Source organism: Orcinus orca, chromosome 8, assembly GCF_937001465.1.
Source record: "Orcinus orca chromosome 8, mOrcOrc1.1, whole genome shotgun sequence".
NCBI lineage: Eukaryota > Metazoa > Chordata > Mammalia > Artiodactyla > Delphinidae > Orcinus > Orcinus orca.
In genome coordinates this window covers 25,462,857-25,485,447 of record NC_064566.1, presented here as the reverse complement: position 1 = coordinate 25,485,447, position 22,591 = coordinate 25,462,857, and the positions used below count along the sequence as shown (strand labels likewise).

Sequence of the window (22,591 nt, the reverse complement as noted above, 5' to 3'; positions counted from 1 at the left end):
CATTCACTCATTAGAATGTACTGAGCATCTCTGAGTTTCTGTTACTAAGCTAAGTTCTACAGGGTACCATAAAGATGAAAGAGACACTGTCCTGCCTCTGAAAGAACTTGTGATCCAATAGATGGAGTGTAACCTTTAAAAATTGTGAAACAGTATATTATACACCTGTAACATATAGGTGTAATATAATATTGTACATCAACTGTACTTCAATTAAAAAAAAAACAACAAAACTTGTAATCCAGAAGGGTGAAAGGATGATATACTTGCTGCCTCTCTACTTGGCTTCTAAATGTTGGAGTGCCCTTCAACAAGTGACACTTGGAGCTCCATCCTTTTTCTTCTCTTTCAACTCACCCTCGGTGAAGTTGCCATATATATTAAAAGATTTTCAAATTTATATCTCTAGATTCATATCTAGGTATCTTCCTGTCATCTCCATTTGGATATTGAATAAGTATTTAAAACATAATATGTCCAAAACATGATTATCACCCTAACCCCCCAACCAGGTCCTCCTTTCATCTTCCCTACCTCAGTAAATAATACTACCGTTTACTTTGTAGCTCATGCCTAAGAATTTGGAGCCATCTATGACTCATTTCTCTCCTCCCATATCCAGTCCCTCAGTAAATCCTGTTGGTTTGATCTCCATATATATAATTTCCCACATGAACAATTGCAGTTGCCTCCTTGTTTCTTGCTTTCCTTGTTTCTACTTTAGCCTTTCTAGAGTTTATTAAATGTGCATCAGCCAGAGTTAACATTTCAAAATATAAATCAAATAATGTCATTACCCTCCTTAAAACCTCCTAGTGTTACTCAGAGGAAAATGCAAAGTCCTTATCGTGGCCTACAAGGCCTTGGCTAATTCTCCAACCTCATCATTCCGCTCCCACCACCATCCTTTAGCCACATGGGCCTTATTTCTGTTCCTGAAACATGCTAAGATATTTGTGTCTTAGGAATTTTGCACTAGTTGTTCTTTTTATCTGAACTTCCTTTACAGGTCTTTGCTTTGCTGCTTCTTCTGGACATTTAGGTCTTCTCCCACATGTTAGCTCCTCAGCAAGGCCTTCTCTGGCTGCCCTATCTAGAGTAACTTCTCGTCACTGTATTACAGCACAGAGTTTTATTTTCTTCATAGCATTATCACTCTCTGAAGTAATTTTATAGATTTATATGTATAATTTATCACTACCCTTTCCCCATACCACTAACCACTACTAATAGAATGCATATTCCATGAGAACAGGAAGCTGTCTTGTTCACATCTGTAGAAGGCAGTTTAGAGAAATGGTTGATGGCATAAGCTCTGAAGTCAGAATTTGGGGGGGTTATATTTTGACTCCAACACTTGCAGTATGATCTTAAACAAGTTTCTTAATTTCCCTGTGCCTGAAGTTCCCTGTGTGAAAGGAGGAAGCTTTTTTGAAGATTAAATGAGAACACAGAAAAGTGTTTAGAATGGTGTCTAGCATATAGAATAGCGTATAGACTATTAGCAATATTGGGACTTCCCTGGTGGTGCAGTGGTTAAGAATCCACCTGCCAGTGCAGGGGACATGGGTTCGAGCCCTGGTCCCAGAAGATCCACATGCCGCGGAGCAGCTGAGCCCTCGCGCCACAACTACCGAGCCTGCGCTCTAGAGCCCACGAGCCACAACTGCTGAGCCTGCGTGCCACAACTACTGAAGCCTGTGCACCTAGCGCCTGTGCTCCGCAACAAGAGAAGCCACTGCAGTGAGAAGCCCACGCACCGCAACGAATAGTAGCCCTTGCTCGTTGCAACTAGAGAAAGCCGGCGTGCAGCAATGAAGACCCAATGCAGCCAAAAATTTAAATTAATTAATTAAAAAAATAGAATATTAGCGATATTGTCAGCACTTAGAACAATGTCTGGCAGGTTGTAAGTGCCTGTTAAGCATTCAGTGAATAAATGAAATAACTATAGTACTAGGCAGAAGATTTGCTTCTTTTTAAGAAGTATGAAAATGTTTGGGGGCTCAAAGGAAAAACTGTAATCGAGTTCAAGGGTATCAAGGAAGCATTTTTCAGGTGTATTGCATACAAACTGATCTGAATTATTGTTAACGTTGAGTAAATGGAATAAAGTATTAGCAGAAAGAGGGAGCTTCCAAGAGCAGGTGTTCCAAAGAGGGAGGAAGTGGAATCTGCTGGACTGGTTAGGGCTGGTGCTTGAACTGGCACAGCATCACTTCTGTCGCAGTCTGCTGGTCAAAGCAGTCCTGGGCCTGGTGAAGAGTTATGGGAGGGAGACTACACAAAGGTGTGTTTCATTGGGGAGGTCACCAGAGTAATACTCTTGCACAGCGTATCAGTACTAGATTTTGGAGGACTTTTGATGACAGGCCATGGAGTTCAGTCTCTACAGCTCAGTAGGGAGCTTTGAAATTCAGGTTTTTGAGAAGAATGGTGGTGATGATGACAAAGATGATGATATTAGCAAGAAAAGTGTTTTAATAAGATTAATTTGGCAGTCAAGTACAGAATGGATTAAAATTGGCAGAGGTAGAAAACAGGACACCAAATGAGAGGCAGTTCATCAGGCCAGACAGGAGGGAGGTGGTATGAGGGTTCTCCAGAGAAGCACAGCCAATAGGGGATATATAATATAAATGTGTCTGCTCTCTGCAGCCTTGAAACCAGGGAAGCCTGTGGTGTAATTCAGTCTGAGTTCTAAAGACTTGAGAACCAGGGGAGCTCATGATGTAAACCCTAGTGCAGGGGCAGGAGAAAATGAGATGAGGTGTCTCAGCTCAAACTGTGAGACAGGCAAAAGAGGACAGATTCCTCCAGCCTCTCCATGGATTGGATGATGCTGGCCCACACTGGGGAGGGCAGTCTGTTTTACTGACTTCACTGATGCAAATGCTAACTCATCCAGAAACGCTCTCACAGACACACCCGGAAACAGTGGTTAATCTGGGCTTCCCATGGCCAATCAAGGTGACACGTAAAATTAATCATCACAGAGGGGTTAGGAGACTGGTGGTGATACTGGTATAGAAAGGAAGGAATGGATGTGAGAGACATTAAAGATCAAATTGCCTGAGATTGTTGACAAGGGTACAAGTTAAAAAGTAAGAACAAGGGAAATATTGTTGACCTTTTTCTGGTGACTGGAGAATGATGCAGTGAAGAAAAATACCTAAAATGTTCACTCATTTTGGTCAACAGATATTCCATGTACCTCCTCTAGGCATTGGGGATTCGATGGTAATTAAGATAGACAACATCTGTTGTTGTGGAGTTTACTTTCTTGCGGGGAGTGGGAGTCAGAAAGTAGACAAACGAGAAAATTTCCTGCTTGAAGAAGTAGCATTTCCCTGAAATGTGAGGAAAGAGCACGTGCAGATGTCCTAAGGCTAAAACAAGTCTGGTAATTCCCTTCTCTGACACAATCTAACCCTAGATCAGTGGTTGTCAAATTTAAGAGTCCTTCAGAATCACCCAAAGGCTTGTTGAAGCACAGGTTGCTGGGTCTAACTCCAGAGTTTCTGAATTAGTAGGTCTGAGGCAGAGCCCAATAATTTGCATTTCTAACTAGTTCTTAGGTGATGCTAATGCTGTTTGTCATCTTATCACCCTCTTTTTGCCCTTTTTATCTCTGCTTAAAAATCATCTTTTCATAAAGGTCTTCCCTTACTGCCAAATCTAAGTAGCCCCACCAAGTTTTCTTTTATAACACTTGTATATTCTTCAAAGTATTTGTCCTCAGCCGACAAGACCAGAAAGGCGAATTTAGGGAGTCTGAATAGACATTTGTATAGAGACAACGGTGGAATCTCAGAGGTTAAGGTTTCTGGGAAGGAAGGGTAGAGGGCTGAGACCTGAGCCTTAGCTTTTAGTGATAACTAGCAGATCCTGAATGCCTACCATGTGCCACGCACTGGTCTAATATTACATGCGTTATCTCATTTAATTCTCACAACTCTGTGAGATGGGTAGTGTTAGCCAGTTCACAGACAAGTAAACTGAAACCTAGAGCTGTTACATGTGCAAGGTCACTGCTAGTCAGTGGCAGAGGCAGGATTTGAACCCATGAAGTGTGACTTCAGAGACTGTCAGTCTCTGGCTCTCGGGGAAAACTTTTGGCTGTGGGGATTTAGAATGAAGTAGAATTGGCAGATGAAAAAAGTCAAAGGCATTCGTGATGGGAGACTCCCCACCCCCACCCCCTGGTACGAGGGCCTCTCACCGCTGTGGCCTCTCCTGCCACGGAGCACAGGCTCCAGGCGCGCAGGCCCAGCGGCCACGGCCCACAGGCCCAACCGCTCCGTGGCATATGAGATCCTCCTGGACCGGGGCACAAACCCGCGTCCCCCGCATCGGCAGGCGGACTCCCAACCACTGTGCCACCAGGGAAGCCCCGTGATGGGAGACTTTTAAGAAGGGTGTTGGGGGGAAAAAAGATGTTGGGTCTCTTGGGTGTTTGTGCTGGAAGGTTGTACTTTCTCAATTACTTTAAAAATTAGAATTATTTTCCCAGAGCATACTTTGACTAAAAGTTTTTGGAGAAAACTGGGGAACATGGGCTTACACCAGTTTGAATGGTTGCCATAAGGTATGGGAGTTTTAGAGATGTTTCCTGAGCACCTCTCATATATTAAACAGTGCTTTGGGAGCTTGGAATACATCAGCGAACAAAACCAAGATCCCTGCCCTGGTGGAATTTAAACTGGGTATGTGGAGTGAGATGATAAATAATAAACATAACTTTGTGAATTATCTAGTATGTTGGTAGGTTACATGAGAAAACACAGGCTTACGAAGAATGGAAGGTGGATGGGGGAGGCATTGTAGATTTAAATAGCAGGCTAATTGAAATAGTGATATTTGAACAAAGGTTTGATGGTGGTAATCTTCAATAAGAGAATTTTTTTTCCCAGTGATTCAAATGAGACTGCAGGTTTTGTTTAAAAACATATTGCCTGCTCTTTTGCTAAACTTGCTTACAAAAAATCTTATTTCTTTGTTAACTGTATGCTTTGTTGCTGCTACTGCGGTTTTAAATTTTAGGAACATGCTAGATAACTTGTTACCAGGCTGCTACCAACACACAGTTTCTGAATTTTCACTAGGCGTTTTCCAGCCTGGGCCTTTTTGCAATCAGTTTTTCTTTTTCTTTTTCTTTTTGCTCAGTAGTAAGTATTTGTTAATCATCGTGCCAGCTGTGTTACAAAATGTGTGAGGATATTATGTGAAGAGGTAAATGGGAGGACATGGATCTGGTTTTAGCATATCCACTCATTTTTCTTTCATTTTTTTCTAGAATCATGACCACAGATTCTCCCTTGCCCTCTGTCTCTTTTATCTCTGAGTGAAACATGCCATTTTTCCATTGTTTCTTGAACAGCAGCGGGAATGCTCTTATCTCCAGGTCTTTGAGCGATTTCCTCTACTAGGACCACTCTTCCCTCTGATTATCTACATGGCTTTCTCCCTCACTGCGTTCAGTTCAAAGTGTCACATTGTTAGAGAGGCCTCTCCTTAGTACCCCTGCCCCCATCAATACCCTGCTTTATCATTGTGTTGCCTAGTACCCTGCTTTAAGTTTCTTCATAGCACTTATCAGTCCTTGATATTAAATATTTCTTTACTCTTGTTTATTGTTGGTCCCTGTCCATTAACCCTTGGGTGTTTCTTAACAATTCAACTTGAGCTGCTTAGTCCTCCCCTCCCACCTTCCTCCTCCCCAATATATCTGTCACATAATAGTCTTCAATAGATACTGATTTTAATAAAGAATATATTTAATACTAGAGTATATTATGTTTTGACTTAGTATCTAATATTTCAGACTTTAAATTTGCCCTCTATAAGTTTAAGGTTCTTTAGGGATCCTGACCATGTAGCCTAACCTTTGTTGGTAAGCCTGTAGGCATTTATGGGATATAACAACATAAAATAAGGAAATTTTCATATGATTTAATGCCATCATTCTCATTACTGTGTGATCACTGATCTTATTTAAATAACTTGAGACCAGATTTGTCTGACCCAATGAAGCTTGGCAAACACAAAAATGTGGATAAGCTAAAGTACTTTTGCTTGGATCTGCTTAAATTAGATGGCTTAACATTTTAAAACATATCTCATATTGAGCAGACTGCAAAAATGAATATTGATCTGGTAAAAACAGCTGATACTATCCCCACTTAAACAGACAGTAAACTATTGAAGTCAGAGTTTGATTTGGCCAGAGCCAGAAAAGGTCTAGTGGTATAGTGCCAAAATAAAAGTGAACCATTTGGAAGGATGGGATTAAAGTAGAACTGTGGCTGTACAAAAAACTACAGATGGTCTTTTGCTGTTAGTTAATATCTTTGTATTACTTTTTTCATTTTTAACAAGAGCAAGTTTGGGCTGAATATGATCCTCTTTAACTTCCCGGATTTTAATATGGCATAGAAGATGATGGTTCCAAACTTGGTATTAACAGCTAACGTAGTATCAGCTAATTAACATTTATGTATTGTGCACCTTTTTATGGACATTTTAGCATCCTCCTCCTAAAATATACTTTGGAATGAGTATGTCTGTTATTCACGCTTAACGGACATGTTTATTAAGAAATTTTAAGGTACTTCAACTTGTAAATTATGGCACTTGAATAACATTTTATGAAATCTTCTTTAACGGTTGTTTCAAAATATATACCTTTTCTCTAATGTTCATTATAATTTCTTCCTCTGCATTAACCTTTGTTGTGGACCAACAACAAATCTAGAACACAAATTAGCCACTTAGAAGTTGATTTTCTCTACTACAAACAACAGCAACATTTTTATTATGGAAAATTTCAAAGCAAACACATTTAGAGAGACTGGTGTAATGAATCCCTATGTATCCATTAGCCAGCTTTGACAGTTTCAGCACATGGTCAGTCTTGTTTCATATATGTTCCTACCAGCTTTGTCTCCCTACTTTATATTTGCTTTGTTTTATTTCAAAGCAAATTTCATGCCATGTATGTGCCTCTTTCAACCATAGTATGTCTCTGAAAGATAAAGGCTTTAAATTTTTTTTTTTTTTTTTTTCGGTACGCGGGCCTCTCACTGTTGTGGCCTCTCCCGTTGCAGAGTACAGGCTCCGGACGCGCAGGCTCAGCGGCCATGGCTCACAGGCCCAGCCGCTCTGCGGCATGTGGGATCTTCCCGGACCGGGGCCTGAACCCGTGTCCCCTGCGTCGGCAGGTGGACTCTCAACCACTGCGCCACCAGGGAAGCCCCAACATGTAGGATATTTTAAGGCAATCTATAAATATTCTACCTGCTTTGGTATCTGAAGTCAATCTTTTTAAAAAATATATATATATATAATTTTTTAAAATAAATTTCTTTATTTTTTGCCTGTGTTGGGTTTTTGTTGCTGGGCGCGGGCTTTCTCTAGTTGCGGCGAGCGGGAGCTACTCTTTACGGTGTACAGGCTTCTCATTGCAGTGGCTTCTCTTGTTGCAGAGCAGTGGCTCTAGAGCACAGGCTCAGTAGTTGTGGCGCACGGGCTTAGTTGCTCGGCGGCATGTGGGATCTTCCTGGACCAGGGTTCAAACCCGTGTTCCCTGCGTTGGTAGGCGTATTCTTAACCACTGTGCCACCAGGGAAGTCCCTGAAGTCAATCTTAAAATAGTATAAATAATATAATACAATTACAATTGTATAAAATACTAGTGGTTTTATTATAAGTCTTTGGTTAATGGGCTTATGGATTTCTGGAAATTTCCTTAGGAAAGCCTTTTGAGCATCTGGAAAATTTCTGATTAATTTTTATTAAAATTTATAGGGAACACCTGAAACTAACACAGCATTGTAAATCAACTATACTCCAACAAAAAAATTTTTTTTAAAGTTTATAGGGGATATATAATGGAGTATTACTCAGCCATAAAAAGGAATGAAATTGGGTCATTTGTAGAGACGTGGATGGACCTAGAGAATGTCATACAGAGTGAAGTAAGTCAGAAAGAGGAAAGCAAATAGCATATACTAACGCATATTATGTGGAATCTAGAAAAATGGTATAGATGATCTTATTTGCAAAGCAGAAATAGAGACACAGATGTAGAGAACAAATGTATGGATACCAAGGAGGAAAAGGGTGGGGTGGGAGGAATTGGGAGACTGGGATTGACACATACACATTATTGATATTGTGTATAAAATGGACAACTGATGGGGAACATGCTGTATAGCACAGGGAACTCACCTAGTGCACTGTGGTAACATAAAAGGAGGGGATATCTATATGTGTATGGCTGATTCATTTTGTTGTGCAGTGGAGGCTAATACAACATTGTAAAGCTAACACAACATTGTAAAGCAACCATACTCCAATAAAAATTAATTTTAAAAAATTTATAGGGAAAGAAGAAAAAGTACAATGAGTATCAAAATGAATATTAAGCTTTGGATTTTGATTCTCCTGAAAATCTTTTTCCTTTCTCTAAAATGTTATTTATTAAGTTCTTATATTAAACCAAAGATGTATAAATGTTTGTCTACAAAACTATTCACAAGTGTGAATTATTGTGTTAAGTGTATATCTTTAGAAAGATTTCCTTACTTAATGCCAGAAATCCTAGGCCATGTTAATATTAGTGAAGAAAATTGTGATGACTAAAAATTCAGCTCTACTAGTTTCTCAAACAAGGAAGAAATTTAATTTGGTAAGGGAAAGACTAAGCCACAACAAGATGCATTGAAGAAACTAAACTAAAATACTTCATAGCATCTATACATTTGAATCATGGAAATATGGACTCTATTGTGTATTGTAAGAAGTAACCAGCTATGTATTAATTCATTTTCAATAATCCCTTCATAGCCTGAAATGAGAGAGAATTATCCAGGGCCCATGTGACCATTTTTGTCTACCTCTTAAATGAATGTTAATGTCTGGACATTACAGATAGTTAATACATTACTGCAGCAGTTCAAATCACAGAATAATTTGCTTTGACAGACGTATTTCTTTTAAAAGAAAAGTGTTCTAGAAAAATATTGGGGTTGGGAAAAATTGGACCTGAAATGTTTTCTTTGTTCAATGGAAAGGTCAGTAATACAGGTGATGACAGAAATAAAAAAGGAAGATGAGATGGAACTTTGGAATTGTGTCCAATCCAGGTCTTGGAGACTCTTGTTATCATGCATATAGCCAAGCATATGCCACATCACCAACACATTTCATTTATTTTCCGACAGAACAACAGACGGAAACTCCGAGTAGCCTTGACTTTGGCATTGTCTTTCTTGGGCATCTGTTACAAATGCCAAAATCTCTCTCTCTTTGTTGTGGATAATGTTTGGAACTGGTAGATTGGTTTTTGAATATGTTCTACTGCTCCACTAGGCAGGAAATACCATACTACTCATTTCACCTTGTTAGTGAAAACAAAAACACCTTCTTTTTAATAAACTTAAATGTATCGTTTACACAAAATGAAGTAGGATTTTTTTATAAAGATCATTAATGATGTATATAAAATTAAAATACATTTACTTATCTCAAGAAATCATACTTGATTTAACAATAACTTGTTGGTACAAAATACCAGTTGTACCTCCTTTATACGATTATCAGTTGGGGGCCTGCATGAAACGTAATTTCTCTTAGATGATTCATTTGCAGTTACTTTGGTGAAGGGCTCAGTATTATGGTTGGGAGCAGAGTTAAGGGAACCAAAAAGGGATATTGAGACACTGAGTGAGTAGCAGCAGTGTGAAGCCACTTCTGGGCCTGTGAAGGGCCACTTCAGAAGGAACTGTAGTTGTGTAGAGATGCAGCATGGCTGGAACCGTGGTTGTGACAGGGAGGGAATGGACAGATAATACTCAGGCTCCTCTCTTCTGCCTTCTGATCTCCTGCAGAACCTACCCCTAATGGCCCTTGAAGTGCCAAGGTGATGCAGTATATAGAAGTTACCTGTGCTGTGAGGTAGTCTTCAACAAAAGAAAAATGAAGGTCCAAAGAAGCTGTAAGTTGCTGAGGTCCCATTAGAGATAGTGATTCCAGGCCATATGACTCCTCCAGCACTTTTTAAAAATTAACAGCTTCGGGCTTCCCTGGTGGCGCAGTGGTTGGGAGTCTGCCTGCCGGTGCGGGGGACACGGGTTCGGGCCCTGGTCTGGCGGGATCCCACATGCCGCGGAGCAGCTGGCCCCATGAGCCACAATTACTGAGCCTGCGCGTCTGGAGCCTGTGCTCCGCAACGGGAGAGGCCGCGATAGTGAGAGGCCCACGCACCGCGATGAGGAGTGGCCCCCGCTTGCCACAGCTAGAGAAGGCCCTCGCGCAGAAACGAAGACCCAACACAGTCAAAAAAAAAAAATTAACAGCTTTATTGAGATTTAATTTACATACCATAAAATTCTCCTGTATTAAGTGTACAATTCAATAATTTTTAGTATGTTTATGTCACCACAGTGTCACCACAGCCTAATCTTCAAACATTTTCATTCCCCCCGAAAGAAACCTCACTCCCCATTCTCCCTAGGCAACCATTAATCCATTTTCTGTCTCTATAGATTTGCCTTTCCTGGACATTTAATATAAATGGAATCAAAAAATGTGTTTGGCTTCTTTGCCTAAGCATAACGTTTTTGAGATTTATCCATGTTGCAGCATGTATCAGTACTTAAAAATACTTATAATGGAATAATATTCCATTGTTTAGATATAGCTCATTTGTTTTTCTGTTCACTGGTTGATGGACATTTGGGTTGTTTTCACTGTTTGGCTCTTGTGAATAATGCTGCTGTGAACATTTTCATAAAAGTATTTAAATGAAAACATGTTTCACTTTTCTTGTACACGTACCTAAGAGTAGAATTGTTGGGTCATATGATAATGGTGTTTAACATTTTGAGGAACTGCCAGACTTTTCTAAAGTGACTGTATCATTTTATTTTACATTCCCACCAGCAGTGTATGAGGATTCTAGTTTCTCCACATCCTTGTCAACACTTGTGATTATAGCCTTTTTTTTTTTTTTAATATAGCCATTAATCTCCTGAAAGGTTCACTATTTTTAACACAGAGTTGTCTCTTCTCACATGATATTCTGCAGTCAGGTTCAAGAGAAGGGAGGTATCTTTTACCATCGACAACTTTATTATTTTCACTGTTTTTTAAACTACAGGACATCACAGTGGAATTACTCAGCAGTTGGTAGCCAAGTTCATTAAGCTCTACATCCCTTAACACTTGCTTTTAAAGCAATTTTTAGTAAAACTTGGAGACTTACTTAGTAATACTTGTATGAAAGGGCTGTTATGATAATGAAAGGCTTATTTGAGTTTAAGATTCCCTTTGCTTTCAATTTTAGTTTGGGAACTGAGGGTAAGTTTTGTAGCACATAGCAGCTAGAGTCACCTTTTAAAAATGTATTTAGTCACTCCCTTGGTTAAAAATCCTTCAGTTGTTTTCCATTGCGCATGGAATAGAATCCAAACTCCTTACTGTACCCCCATAAGGTTTTTCATGTTTGCCCCTTGCCTACTACTTTACAGGTGAATGGGTCTCCTGGGTCTCCTGCCACTCTCCCCTTCCCTCAATACACTTGAAGCATGTTAGTCTTCTTTCAGCTGCTCTATATAGCAAGCTTTCCAACCTCAGGCCATGCATAACTCTTTCCTCTCCTCTTCCTGTGGTTTGGCACAGGGTTGGCTTAATATCCCCTTTCCGTGGAGACTTTCGCTGATTGCTGTGTCTTCCAAAAGTAATGTCTCAATCGCTTCTGCCCTCAGCCCCATTTCTCAGGGAGGACACTCTTTTGGCAATTTCATCCATTTCATGACTTCACAAATAACCCAACTGGTAATGATACCCAATTTTTAATTTCCAGCTCTAAGTGGTAACGTTCACTAGCCCTCTTTTGAGTATTTCCCACTTTATCTCTTATGAACACCTTTTAAGAGTTCTCAAATGTCTATAACTATTGCCACTGTTTGGTCCTTATAATTTTTTACCTGGATTTCTGCAGTAGGATCTTGGCCTTCCAACTTTTAGGCTTGCTCTTCTTCACAGTGCTTATCAGATTATCCTTCTAAGAGTCATTCTCTCCTCTTGGTATATGGCAGAATTGCTTTAAGAGCTTTTTCAAAGTGACTTACAGGGTCCCATCTTAGAATTACTAATAAAGAACTTCTGAAAGTGAGAACTGGGAGTGTATAGTTTGAAAAAACCCGCCAGATGATGCTGATGAGCACCTCTGGTTAAAAACCATTCTTTTAAAATACAAATTTAATCATTTAACACTGATTAAAATTCTTTAGAGGCTTTTGATTCCCTTGAAGATAAATGTGATTTTGTCATATAATTTTCTATAATCTGGGTCCTGTCTGACTCATAGCCCCATCCCTAGTACACCCATGCAGAATTACTGGAAGGTCTACTAATGTACCATCTTATTTACATTTCTAGGTCTTTACATATGGTATTATCTCTTCCTGAAATAATCTTCTTTTTCTTCCCTTGAATACTTTCTCCTCTTTCTTTCAGTACTCAGCTGCATTTCCTAGAGGTAAGCCTCTTATACTATGTAATGTTTGTTTATTTACTTATGCCTTTTTACTTCTGTGCCTTCTAGTGCCTAGCATAATGCTTGGCAGTCAGTAAATGTCAGTTGTATAAATTCAGACCTCACCTTTAGGTGCAGTAATAATAGCATTGATTGAACATTATGTGCCAAACATAGTACTGCACTAAATGCTATATATATATATATATATATATGCCTTATTGTTTACTCTCACAACTTTATGAATGTGCATGTTACTATTCACCATATTTTACAGTTGAGGAAACTGAGACATAGAGAGACTATGTGGTTAGCCTCAAGTTGCAGAATTTGTAAAGTACAGAGTTGGGTTTGAATCCTGTGGTTTATTTGCAAAGCTTGTGTGTGTGTGTGTTTTTTTTTTTTACAGCTGTTACATAGTTGTTTCATGGTTCATTAGTTTATTTTTTCAAACTCACAATAAATAATTCCTTAATAAGGGCTGATTCTTCTTATGCTTCAGGGTTTTTTTTTTGTTTTTAATCCTCAGACTACAATACATGCAAAGTTACATACATGCAAAGTTAATTCAGTGAACTTGGTGTTATCACTGTACTCATTTTGAAGACAGATTTTATACTGAAGAATGCTGTGTGATAGATGAAGTAAAAATATTTAGCTTAACTCAGAATATTAGAAATATGCAGAACATTAGGCTTCATAAAGAGAAAAACTAGGACTCCCTGTGCTTTGCTGAAAGTCTTGAAGTATGTAATTTGCAGAATCAGGACTGGAATCTGGGCCTCCTAACTTCCAATCCAGGGTTATCTTTCTCAACTCTGAAAGGTTGATAATACCCTAAGACTAAAACATTATTTTCCAAATTTAAAGAAAATTCTGTTTTTATTATATTAGAATATATATATTTTCAGTGACCAAGTTCTTTAACAGAGAAGAAAATAATATGACTACTTAAGGCAAAATCATTCAGTCTTGGGTAACTTATTACTTGTGTGCAAGTACTGGCTTGTTTACCTGGGATTTAACATATTTCATGGAATTTTTGCTGATTGATTTTAAAACTTGGAATGTGTTTTATTTCTTAAGTATTACGGACATAAGAGTATGCTACCCAAGGAGAAGATCTGTACATGTTATTAATATCTGGATATAAACCGTAAGACAGCTTATTCTCAGTAATACACTCAAAGCATTTTTTCTTATGATCATATGCCATCTTCACTGCACAAATTTGCCATTTTAGATAAGATTTTTGTCACAGCTTTCTCATCTGCCTTAAAACTTAATTTTCTTTGTTAAACAAATTAGATTAACATTAGGAAAGAGGCTTACGGAAAGTATGTCATACTTATAGTAAACAAGGTAGAGAGTGGTAAAGAATAATCTCTTTTGGTTTGTTTTAATTTTGAGGAAAACGTCAGTTTTTAAATTTGGAATTTAAGTAACAGGAACTGAAGGAAAGTGTTACTTCCCCCTGCAAAATTCTGACTGTTCTTATCCTCAAGATTAAGTCTGTACCCGACTTTGAAAGTATGGGGAGGGGATGGAAAATGGAAGTTTTGTGCTTGGTTGGGAATCTGAAGATTGACACAACTGTCACTGTTAGCTCTTGGTTCCTTCCTCTTTCCTAGACCTTAGCTCCTGTAGTGCTTGGAGTATGTAGGGGTAGTAAAAGTCCTCTTTCTCACCCTACCACCCATCCAGGCCTTGGAGGCTAGAAAGGGCTATACTACGGTAGGTACTATTATATTAAATAAATGTACATTTATTCAAAGGAGCTTATATTTAGGTATAGGAATTAGAAACAAAGACCATGTTTTGAGGCCTTTTTTTTTTTTTCCAGGATAAATTTTTATTTTCTTAGGCTGGCTTTTGTTTGAAAAAAATAAACAACTTCAGCAAGCCAATGACCATCAGATTATTTTGAAACTTATTTTAAAACCATAAAAAAATATATATTTTTGAAACTTGTTTTAAAACCTTAAAAATATTATGTACAGATTAACAAAAAAAAATCCTTATTATATGGTATATGGAGATGGGCCAACCACAGGAGGGAGACTGAATACATGCATGACAGCAAGCCTATCTATAACCACCTTCTTGTTTGTTGATGTTGCACACTTCATGAAAAATTACCCATAATCACTAAGTTTGGATGATCGTAACTTTTATTGAGCTATAGTTCACAAATCATATAATTCACTATTTTATTTTATTTTTATTTTTTAAAATTATGTTGTTTGCTAATAAAGACTGTTTTGTTTTCGGCTGTGCCGCATGGCTTATGGAACTTTAGTTCCCCGACCAGGGATCGAACCTGGGCCCTCGGCAGTGAGAACACGGAGTCCTAACCACTGGACCACCAGGGAATTCCCATAATTCACTATTTTGAAATGTACAGTTCAGTAGTAGTTACATGAGACTGTGTAACCATCACCACTATCTAGTTCTAGAACATTTTCCATCACCCCTGAAGGAAACACATGCTCATAAGAAGTCTCTTCCTATTCTCCCCTCTCCCTAAACCCTGGCAACCACAGTATCTACTTTGTGTCTCCAGGGATTTGATCATTTAGTACATTTCATAGAAATGGAATCATACTGTATGTGGACTTTTGTATTTGGCTTCTTTCACTTAGCATAGTGTTTTCAAGGTTCATCCATGTTGTAGCATGTATTAGTATTTCGTTTCTTTTTATGGCTGAGTAATATTCCATTGTATGGCTGTATCACATTTTACTTATCCATTTATTGTTGGACATTTGGATTGTTTCTGCCTTTTGACTGTCATGAATAATGCTGCTGTGAACATTTATATACGAGTTTTTGTGTGAACATATGTATTTCCAGTTCTCTTGAGTATATATACCTAGAAATGGGACTGCTAGGGCATATGGTGACTATGTTTAATTTTTTGAGGGGAGCATGGAATTTTTTTTTCTTCTTCTGGTCTTCCCAATGAGTTTTATTTGGGCAGACCTGGGGATGGGGAGGGCCTGCATTTAAAAGAAGGTGTTGGGCCTCTTGGTGGTGAAGTGTGGCTTGTGCTGGTGACAGAGGACCTGGTGGGGCAGTGGGAACTTGATCTTGGAGTCGTGGAACTGCTTGGCTGCTGCTCGGCGGCACTTGCTGGCTGCGATCTCCTCTACCTCCATGATCTGGATCCAGTGGGCCCGGGCAAGGCGCCGGGTGCCCGTGTCTCGGTAGCATTGGGTGATGGTGCCGGCTGCGGTCAGGTCCCGGTACTGCCGGTACATGTTGTGGGGGCCTCTGCGGGAGTCATAGTGCAACCAGATGCAGAAGTTCTTCAGCCTTGGGAGATTTCTTGAACACCTGACCACAGCAGACAGTTTCCCCTGAAGACGACTTCATCTTCTTCAGCTGAGACACAAAGTACCAGAAGCGGGACTTGGCAGCATGATTAGGTGCAAAGATCTGCATGCGCCAGAGGGGCGGTGTGGGCCATTTGGCGGGCAGCGCCCCACCACTTTGTACTCTCGAAGTGTGCCCAAGGCCTCCATGGCACTCGATCTGCGCTCGCCGCCACCCTCGAAAAGGCGGGAAGCATGGAATTTTAACTGGTTTTTAAAAATTCATTGAACTACTGTTTCACTCAAAGCTAATTTTTATATCACGTATAATCTTTATCCCATTGTGCTTTATACATGTTGTTTTTTTTAAAAAAATCCAGTTTATTTTATATAATTATTGAGAGGGTAAAATTATCTGTATTGCTCCCTCTATGACGTATGGTGTAGAACGTTCTTAATTTGGGCTTCAATAATTAAATCCATTGAATAGTGGCCCAGTTAGATCTCTGCTTTATATTGAAAACTCTCATACAATGCTTAAAATTGATAGAAGTCTCCAGGTATTCAGTTTTCTAGAAAGGGCTGACCTACTAGCTTGATCCTTCATTTTTTTTGTTGTTGTTGTTGGTACGTGGGCCTCTCACCGTTGTGGCCTCTCCCATTGCGGAGCACAGGCTCCGGACGCACAGGCTCAGCGGCCATGGCTCATGGGCCCAGCCGCTCCGCGGCATGTGGGATCTTCCCGGACCGGGGCACGAACCCGTGTCCCCTGCATCGGCAGGCGGACTCTCAACCACTGCGCCACCAGGGAAGCCCAATCCTTCATTTTTTTATTTCCCAATTCTTATCAGGATATCTGGCAATCAGGTTAGGTACTCAGTACGTATTTGCTTGAGAGGTGATTGAGTTGTAACTTAAAGGTGATTTCTCTTCTGAAACTGAACATAGATTGTAATTATTTATGAGTATCTACAATGTGCCATATACTATTGGGTTGCCCAAAAAGTTCGTTTGGTGTTCTCTGTTAGACGGCTCTAGTAGCGCTTAGTTGTCTTCAACTTCATTTGAAACAATTTTGTTCGATTGTATTGTGACAGCTGTCATGTCAGCGTGCATTTAAAGAAAAAACTTATAAAAATTGGTGAATTTTTGTGTAGCCATTTTAATATTGAAGATGGAATAAAAAAGGCAACATTTTCAGCACATTATGCTTTATTATTTCAAGAAAGGTAAAAACGCAACTGAAACGCAAAAAAAGATTTGTGCAGTGTATGGAGAAGGTGCTGTGACTGATTGAATGTGTCAAAAGTGGTTTGTGATGTTTCATGCTGGAGATTTCTCACTGGACAATGCTTCACGGTCAGGTAGACCAGTTGAAGTTGATAGCCATCAAATAGGGACATTAATTGAGAACAATCAACGTTATACCACGAGGGAGGTAGCCAACATACTCAAAATATCCAAATCAAGCATTGAAAATCATTTGCACCATCTTGGTTACGTTAATCACTTTGATGTTTGGGTTCCACACAAGTTAAGTGAAAAAAACCTTCTTGACCGTATTTCCACATGCGATTCTCTACTTAAATGTAATGAAAACATTCTGCTTTTAAAACAAATTGTGATGGGCAATGAAAAGTGGATACTGTACAATAAAGTGGAACAGAAGAGATCGTGGGGCAAGCAAAATACACCACCAACAACCACACCAAAGGCCGGTCTTCATTCAAAGAAGGTGATGTTGTGTACATGGTGGGATTGGAAGGAAGTCCTCTGTTTTGAGCTCCTTCCAGGAAACAAAACGATTAATTCCAACAAGAACTTCTTCCAGTTGACCAACTGAAAGCAACACTGGAGGAAAAGCGTCCGGGATTAGTCAACAGAAAACGCATAATCTTCCATGACGATAACACAAGACTGCATGTTTCGTTGATGACCAGGCAAAAACTGTTACAGCTTGGCTGGGAAGTTCTGATTCATCAGCCATATTCACCAGACATTGCACCTTTGGATTTCCATTTATTTCGGTCTTTACAAAATTCTCTTAATGGAAAAAATTTCAATTCTCTGGAAGACTGTAAAAGGCACTTGGAACAGTTCTTGCTCAAAAATATAAAAAGTTTTGAGAAGATGGAATTAATGAAGTTGCCTGAAAAATGGCAGAAGGTAGTGGAACAAAACAGTGAATATGTTATTCAATAAAGTTCTTGGTGAAAATGGAAAATGTGCCTCTTTTTTTTTTAACTTAAAAACCGAAGGAACTTTTTTGCCAACCCAATATTTTGGGTGTTGGGGTTATAGCAGTGATGAAAGCAAAGACCCTGTCCTAATGGAGTTTTCATTTCAGTCGCTAAGAGGCAAACTAGTAAATAATGTTGAATGTTTATTAGTGCTATGGAGAAAAATAACGCAAGAAAAGAGGGTTAGGCAATGTGTAGAGAGGATAGAGGAAGGATGTTGTTTTGTATCAGGTGGTCAGGGAAGTCTTCAGTGAGATGAAGTTTGAGCAGAGACCTGAGGGGAAATGAGGTGAACCAACTTAGTATACTTGAGGAAAGAGCCAGGAGGCCTGTGTGGCTGGAGTGGAAAATAGATAAAATTGGAGGTTTAAGGGGGCAGCAGTTAGGTTACTTAGCATATTGAGGATTATTGTAAGAACTTTGGCTTTTACTAGGGTGAGATGGGAAGCCATTGGAAGGATTTGAGCAGAAGAGTTTCATGATTTGGCTTTACTTTTTTTTTTTTTTAAAACATAATTGACCTTACAACACTATGTTAGTTCCAGGTGCACAACATAGTGATTCAGTATTTCTGTACATTACGAAATAGTTACCATCTGTCACCATACAAAATTATTACAACATTATTGATTATATTCCTCATGCTGTACATTTCATCCCTATGACTCATTTATTTTGTAACTGGGAGTCTGTACTTCTTAATCTCCCTTACCTATTGTGCTCATCCCCCCCACCTACCACCTGTTTATTCTCTGTATCTATGAGTCTGTTTTTGTTTTGTTATGTTTGTTCATTTATTTGGTCTTTTAGATTCCACATATTTGTCTCTCTGACTTATTTCACTTAGCATAGTACCCTCTACGTCTGTCCATGTCGCCTCAAATGGCAAGATTTCATATTTTTTATGGCTGAGTAATATTCCATTTTATTTATATATTTGTATGTGATACACACATTATATGTGTGATATATACACACACCCCACATGTTTATCAATTCATCTGTCAATGGACATTCAGGTTGCTTCCGTATCTTGGCTACTTAAATAATGCTGCAGTGAACATGGGGGGGGGGGTGCATAGATCTTTTCGAATTAGTGTTTTGAATTTTCAGAAAAATACCCAGAAGTGGAATTGCCAGTTAGTATGGTAGTTCAATTTTTTTAATTTAATTTTTTTTTTTTTTTTGCGGTACGCGGGCCTCTCACTGTTGTGGCCTCTCCCGTTGCTGAGCACAGGCTCCGGACGCGCAGGCTCAGCGGCCATGGCTCACGGGCCCAGCCGCTCCGCAGCATGTGGGATCTTCCCGGACCGGGGCACGAACCCATGTCCCCTGCATCAGCAGGCGGACTCTCAACCACTGCGCCACCAGGGAAGCCCTAATTTAATTTTTAATTTTAATTCTATTGATAAGGGGTTAAAATCCAAAATATACAAAGAACTCATATAGCTCAATGTTTTTTAAAAAATCAACCGGTTTTTTAAAAATGGACAGAGGACCTGAATACACATTTTTCCAAAGAAGACATAAAGATGGCCAACAGACACATGAAAAGATGTTCAGTAACACTCATCAATGAAATGCAAATCAAAAGCACAATAAGATATCACCTCACACCTGTCAGAATGGCCATTATCAAAAAGACAACAAATAACAAGTGTTGAAGAGGGTATGGAGGAAAGGAAGCCCTTGTACTCTGTTGGTGGGAGTGTAAATTGGTGCAGCTACTATGGAAAACAGTATGGAGATTCCTCAAAATACTAAAAATTGAACTATCGTATGACTTCATTTTTAAGGGAGTGACTCAGGCTGAGAATAGGGCGTGGGAGGGGTTAGGGCAGAAGCAGAGAGACCAATTAGGAGGTTATAATTATTCCTTGCCTGTTAAAGAAGTGGAGTTAGCATGGATTTCTAAGAAGCAAGACAAGACAAAAAACCACCCCTAGAACCTCCTGATATTTACAGTTTATCTTGATCATTATTCTTACTCTTAAAGAGGTTTCAAGATTTGACATGGCTTACAAATTTTTCTTAGTGTAGATTGTATTTTTGAGAGCCTCTTTTGTTTTTTGTGGGGTTTTGGGTTTTTTTTTGACCATGCCACGTGGCTTGTGGGATCTTAGTTCCCCAGCCAGGGATTGAACCCCAGCCCTCAGCAGCGAAAGCATGGAGTCTTAACCACTGGACTACCAGGGAATTCCCTGAGAGCTGTTTTAGATTTACAGATAGTTACAGGGTTCCCATATACACCCTCACCCACTTTCCCCTATTATTAACTTCTTATATTCTTATGGTACATTTGTTACTAGTAATTAACTGATACATTGTAGTCAACTGAAATCCATAGTTTATTCAAATTTCCTTAGTTTTTACTTAATGTCTTTTTTTGGTCTCTCCAGGGATACCCCTTTACATTTGTTTATCTTGTCTCAGTAGATTCCTCTTTGCCATCACAATTTCTCAGACTTTTCTTGTTTCTGATGACCTTTATATTTTTGAGCAGTGCTGGTCAAGTATTTTGTAGAATGCCCTTCTCTTGGAATTTGCCTGATGTTTTTTTTCTCGTAATCAAACTGGAGTTATGGGTTCTCTAGAGGGAGATCATAGAGGTAAAGTGTTACTTTCGTTACATCATATTAAGGGTATATCTTATCAATGTGATTTATCACTGTTGATGTTGTTTTTACCACCTGGCTGAGATAGTGTTTGTCAGGTTTCTGCACAGTAAAGTTATTTTTTTTTGTTTTTTTCCTCCTTTCAATACTATCCTCTTTGGAAGAAAGTTGCTATGTGCAGCCCATTAAGGAGTGGGGAGTTACGGCCCACCTCCTTCAATGTAGAGTTGCTACGTAAATTATTTAGAATTCTTCAAGGGAGATTTGTGTTTCCTCCTCCACTTATTTACTAATCATTTAATTTTATCAGTATGGACTCACAGATATATACTACTAAATTTTTTTTGCTCAAAATGTTCCAGTTTTGGTCATTGGGAGCTCTTTCAGTTTGCCTCTTTGTCCCTTTGACATATCCCCGTAAGTGTAAGGTTTTTTCCCCTCTCTCTTTCTGTTTGTTTGGTCAGGAAGAAAATGCAAAGATGCTCAACATCATTAGGTAAATGAAAATCAAAACCACAATGAGATACCACTTCACACCTAATAGGATGGGTATTATAATAAAAGTAAAGACACAGGCAATAACAAGTATTGGCAAAGATGTTGAGAAATTGTAACCCATTAAACGTTGCTGGGAATGTAAAATGGTACAGCCAGTTTGGTTGGCCATTCCTCAAAATGTGAAACATGGAGTTATCATAAGACCCAGCAATTCCACTCCTAGGTATATACCCAAGAGTATTAAAAATATACATCCACACAAAAACTTGTATGTGCATGTTCATCACAACATAATTCATAATAGCCAAAAAGTGGAAACAACCCAATGTCCATCAGGTGATGAATGGCTAAACAAAATGTGGTATATCTATACAATGGAATGTTATTCAGCCGTGAAATGAAGTACTGATATATCCATGTTTGTAACATGGATGACCCTTGAAAACATTATGTTAAGTGAAAGAAGCCAGTCACAAAAGCCTGCATATAATATAATATGATTCCATTTATATGAAATGTTGCGAGTGGGCAAATGCATAGAGACAGAAAAATTAGTGATTGCCAGGGACTGGGTAGAGGAGGATATATAGGGTGTGATGCTAATGGGTACAGGTTTATTTTTGAGGCAGTGAAGTGTTCTAAAATTAGATTATGGTGATGGTTGCACAACCCTGAGTATTCTAAAAGAGCTCTGATTTGTACACTTTAAAAGGGTGACCTTTATGATATGTGAATTATATATCAATAAAGCTGTCATTTAAAAACATTTAGAACAAAAGAAAAATGAGAAATCTAGGGATTTATACTTGTATGAATCATACATTAAACACTACAAAAGATTGCTGACAGGAATTAAAGACCCAAATAAATAGATATACTCATGGATTAGAAGACCCAATACTCTTAAGATGGTAGTTTGCCCCAGTTGATGTATAGAGTCATTGCAGTGTTTTTGTAGAAATTGACAGGCTGACTCTAAAATTTATATGGGAATACCTGGCATAGACAAAGTCATTTTGAAAAAGAACAAAATTAGAAAATCTGTACAACCTGAATCATTTATCAGACTGTGTGTTATTGGCCTAAGAACAGACATGGATCAATGTAACACAGTAGTTAAGAACAGAACCACAAATATATGGCTAGTTGACTTTTTTGGACATAGGTTCAGATAGGTTCAATAGGTAAAGATTCAGTAGATAAAGAATAATCTTTTTGATAAGTAGTACTGGGATAATTGCATATCCAAATTTAAAAAAAAATGAATCCCAAGCCTTACATCACAACATGTACAAAAAATGAATTCCAAATGAATCACAGACCTAAGTGGAAATATTAATACTATAAAACTTCTAGAAGAAAACATAAGAAGAAATCTCTGAG

General features: G+C 38.8%; 1 protein-coding gene and 1 pseudogene across 8 annotated transcripts in view; one reads left to right on the top strand and one right to left on the bottom strand.

Moving 5' to 3' along the window:
• QSER1 (glutamine and serine rich 1) overlaps nucleotides 1–22,591 on the top strand; it is a 78,638-nt gene that overhangs the window by 6,218 nt on the left and 49,829 nt on the right. The window lies entirely within an intron of this gene.
• Nucleotides 15,482–16,065, bottom strand: LOC101289366 (60S ribosomal protein L18a-like; annotated as a pseudogene).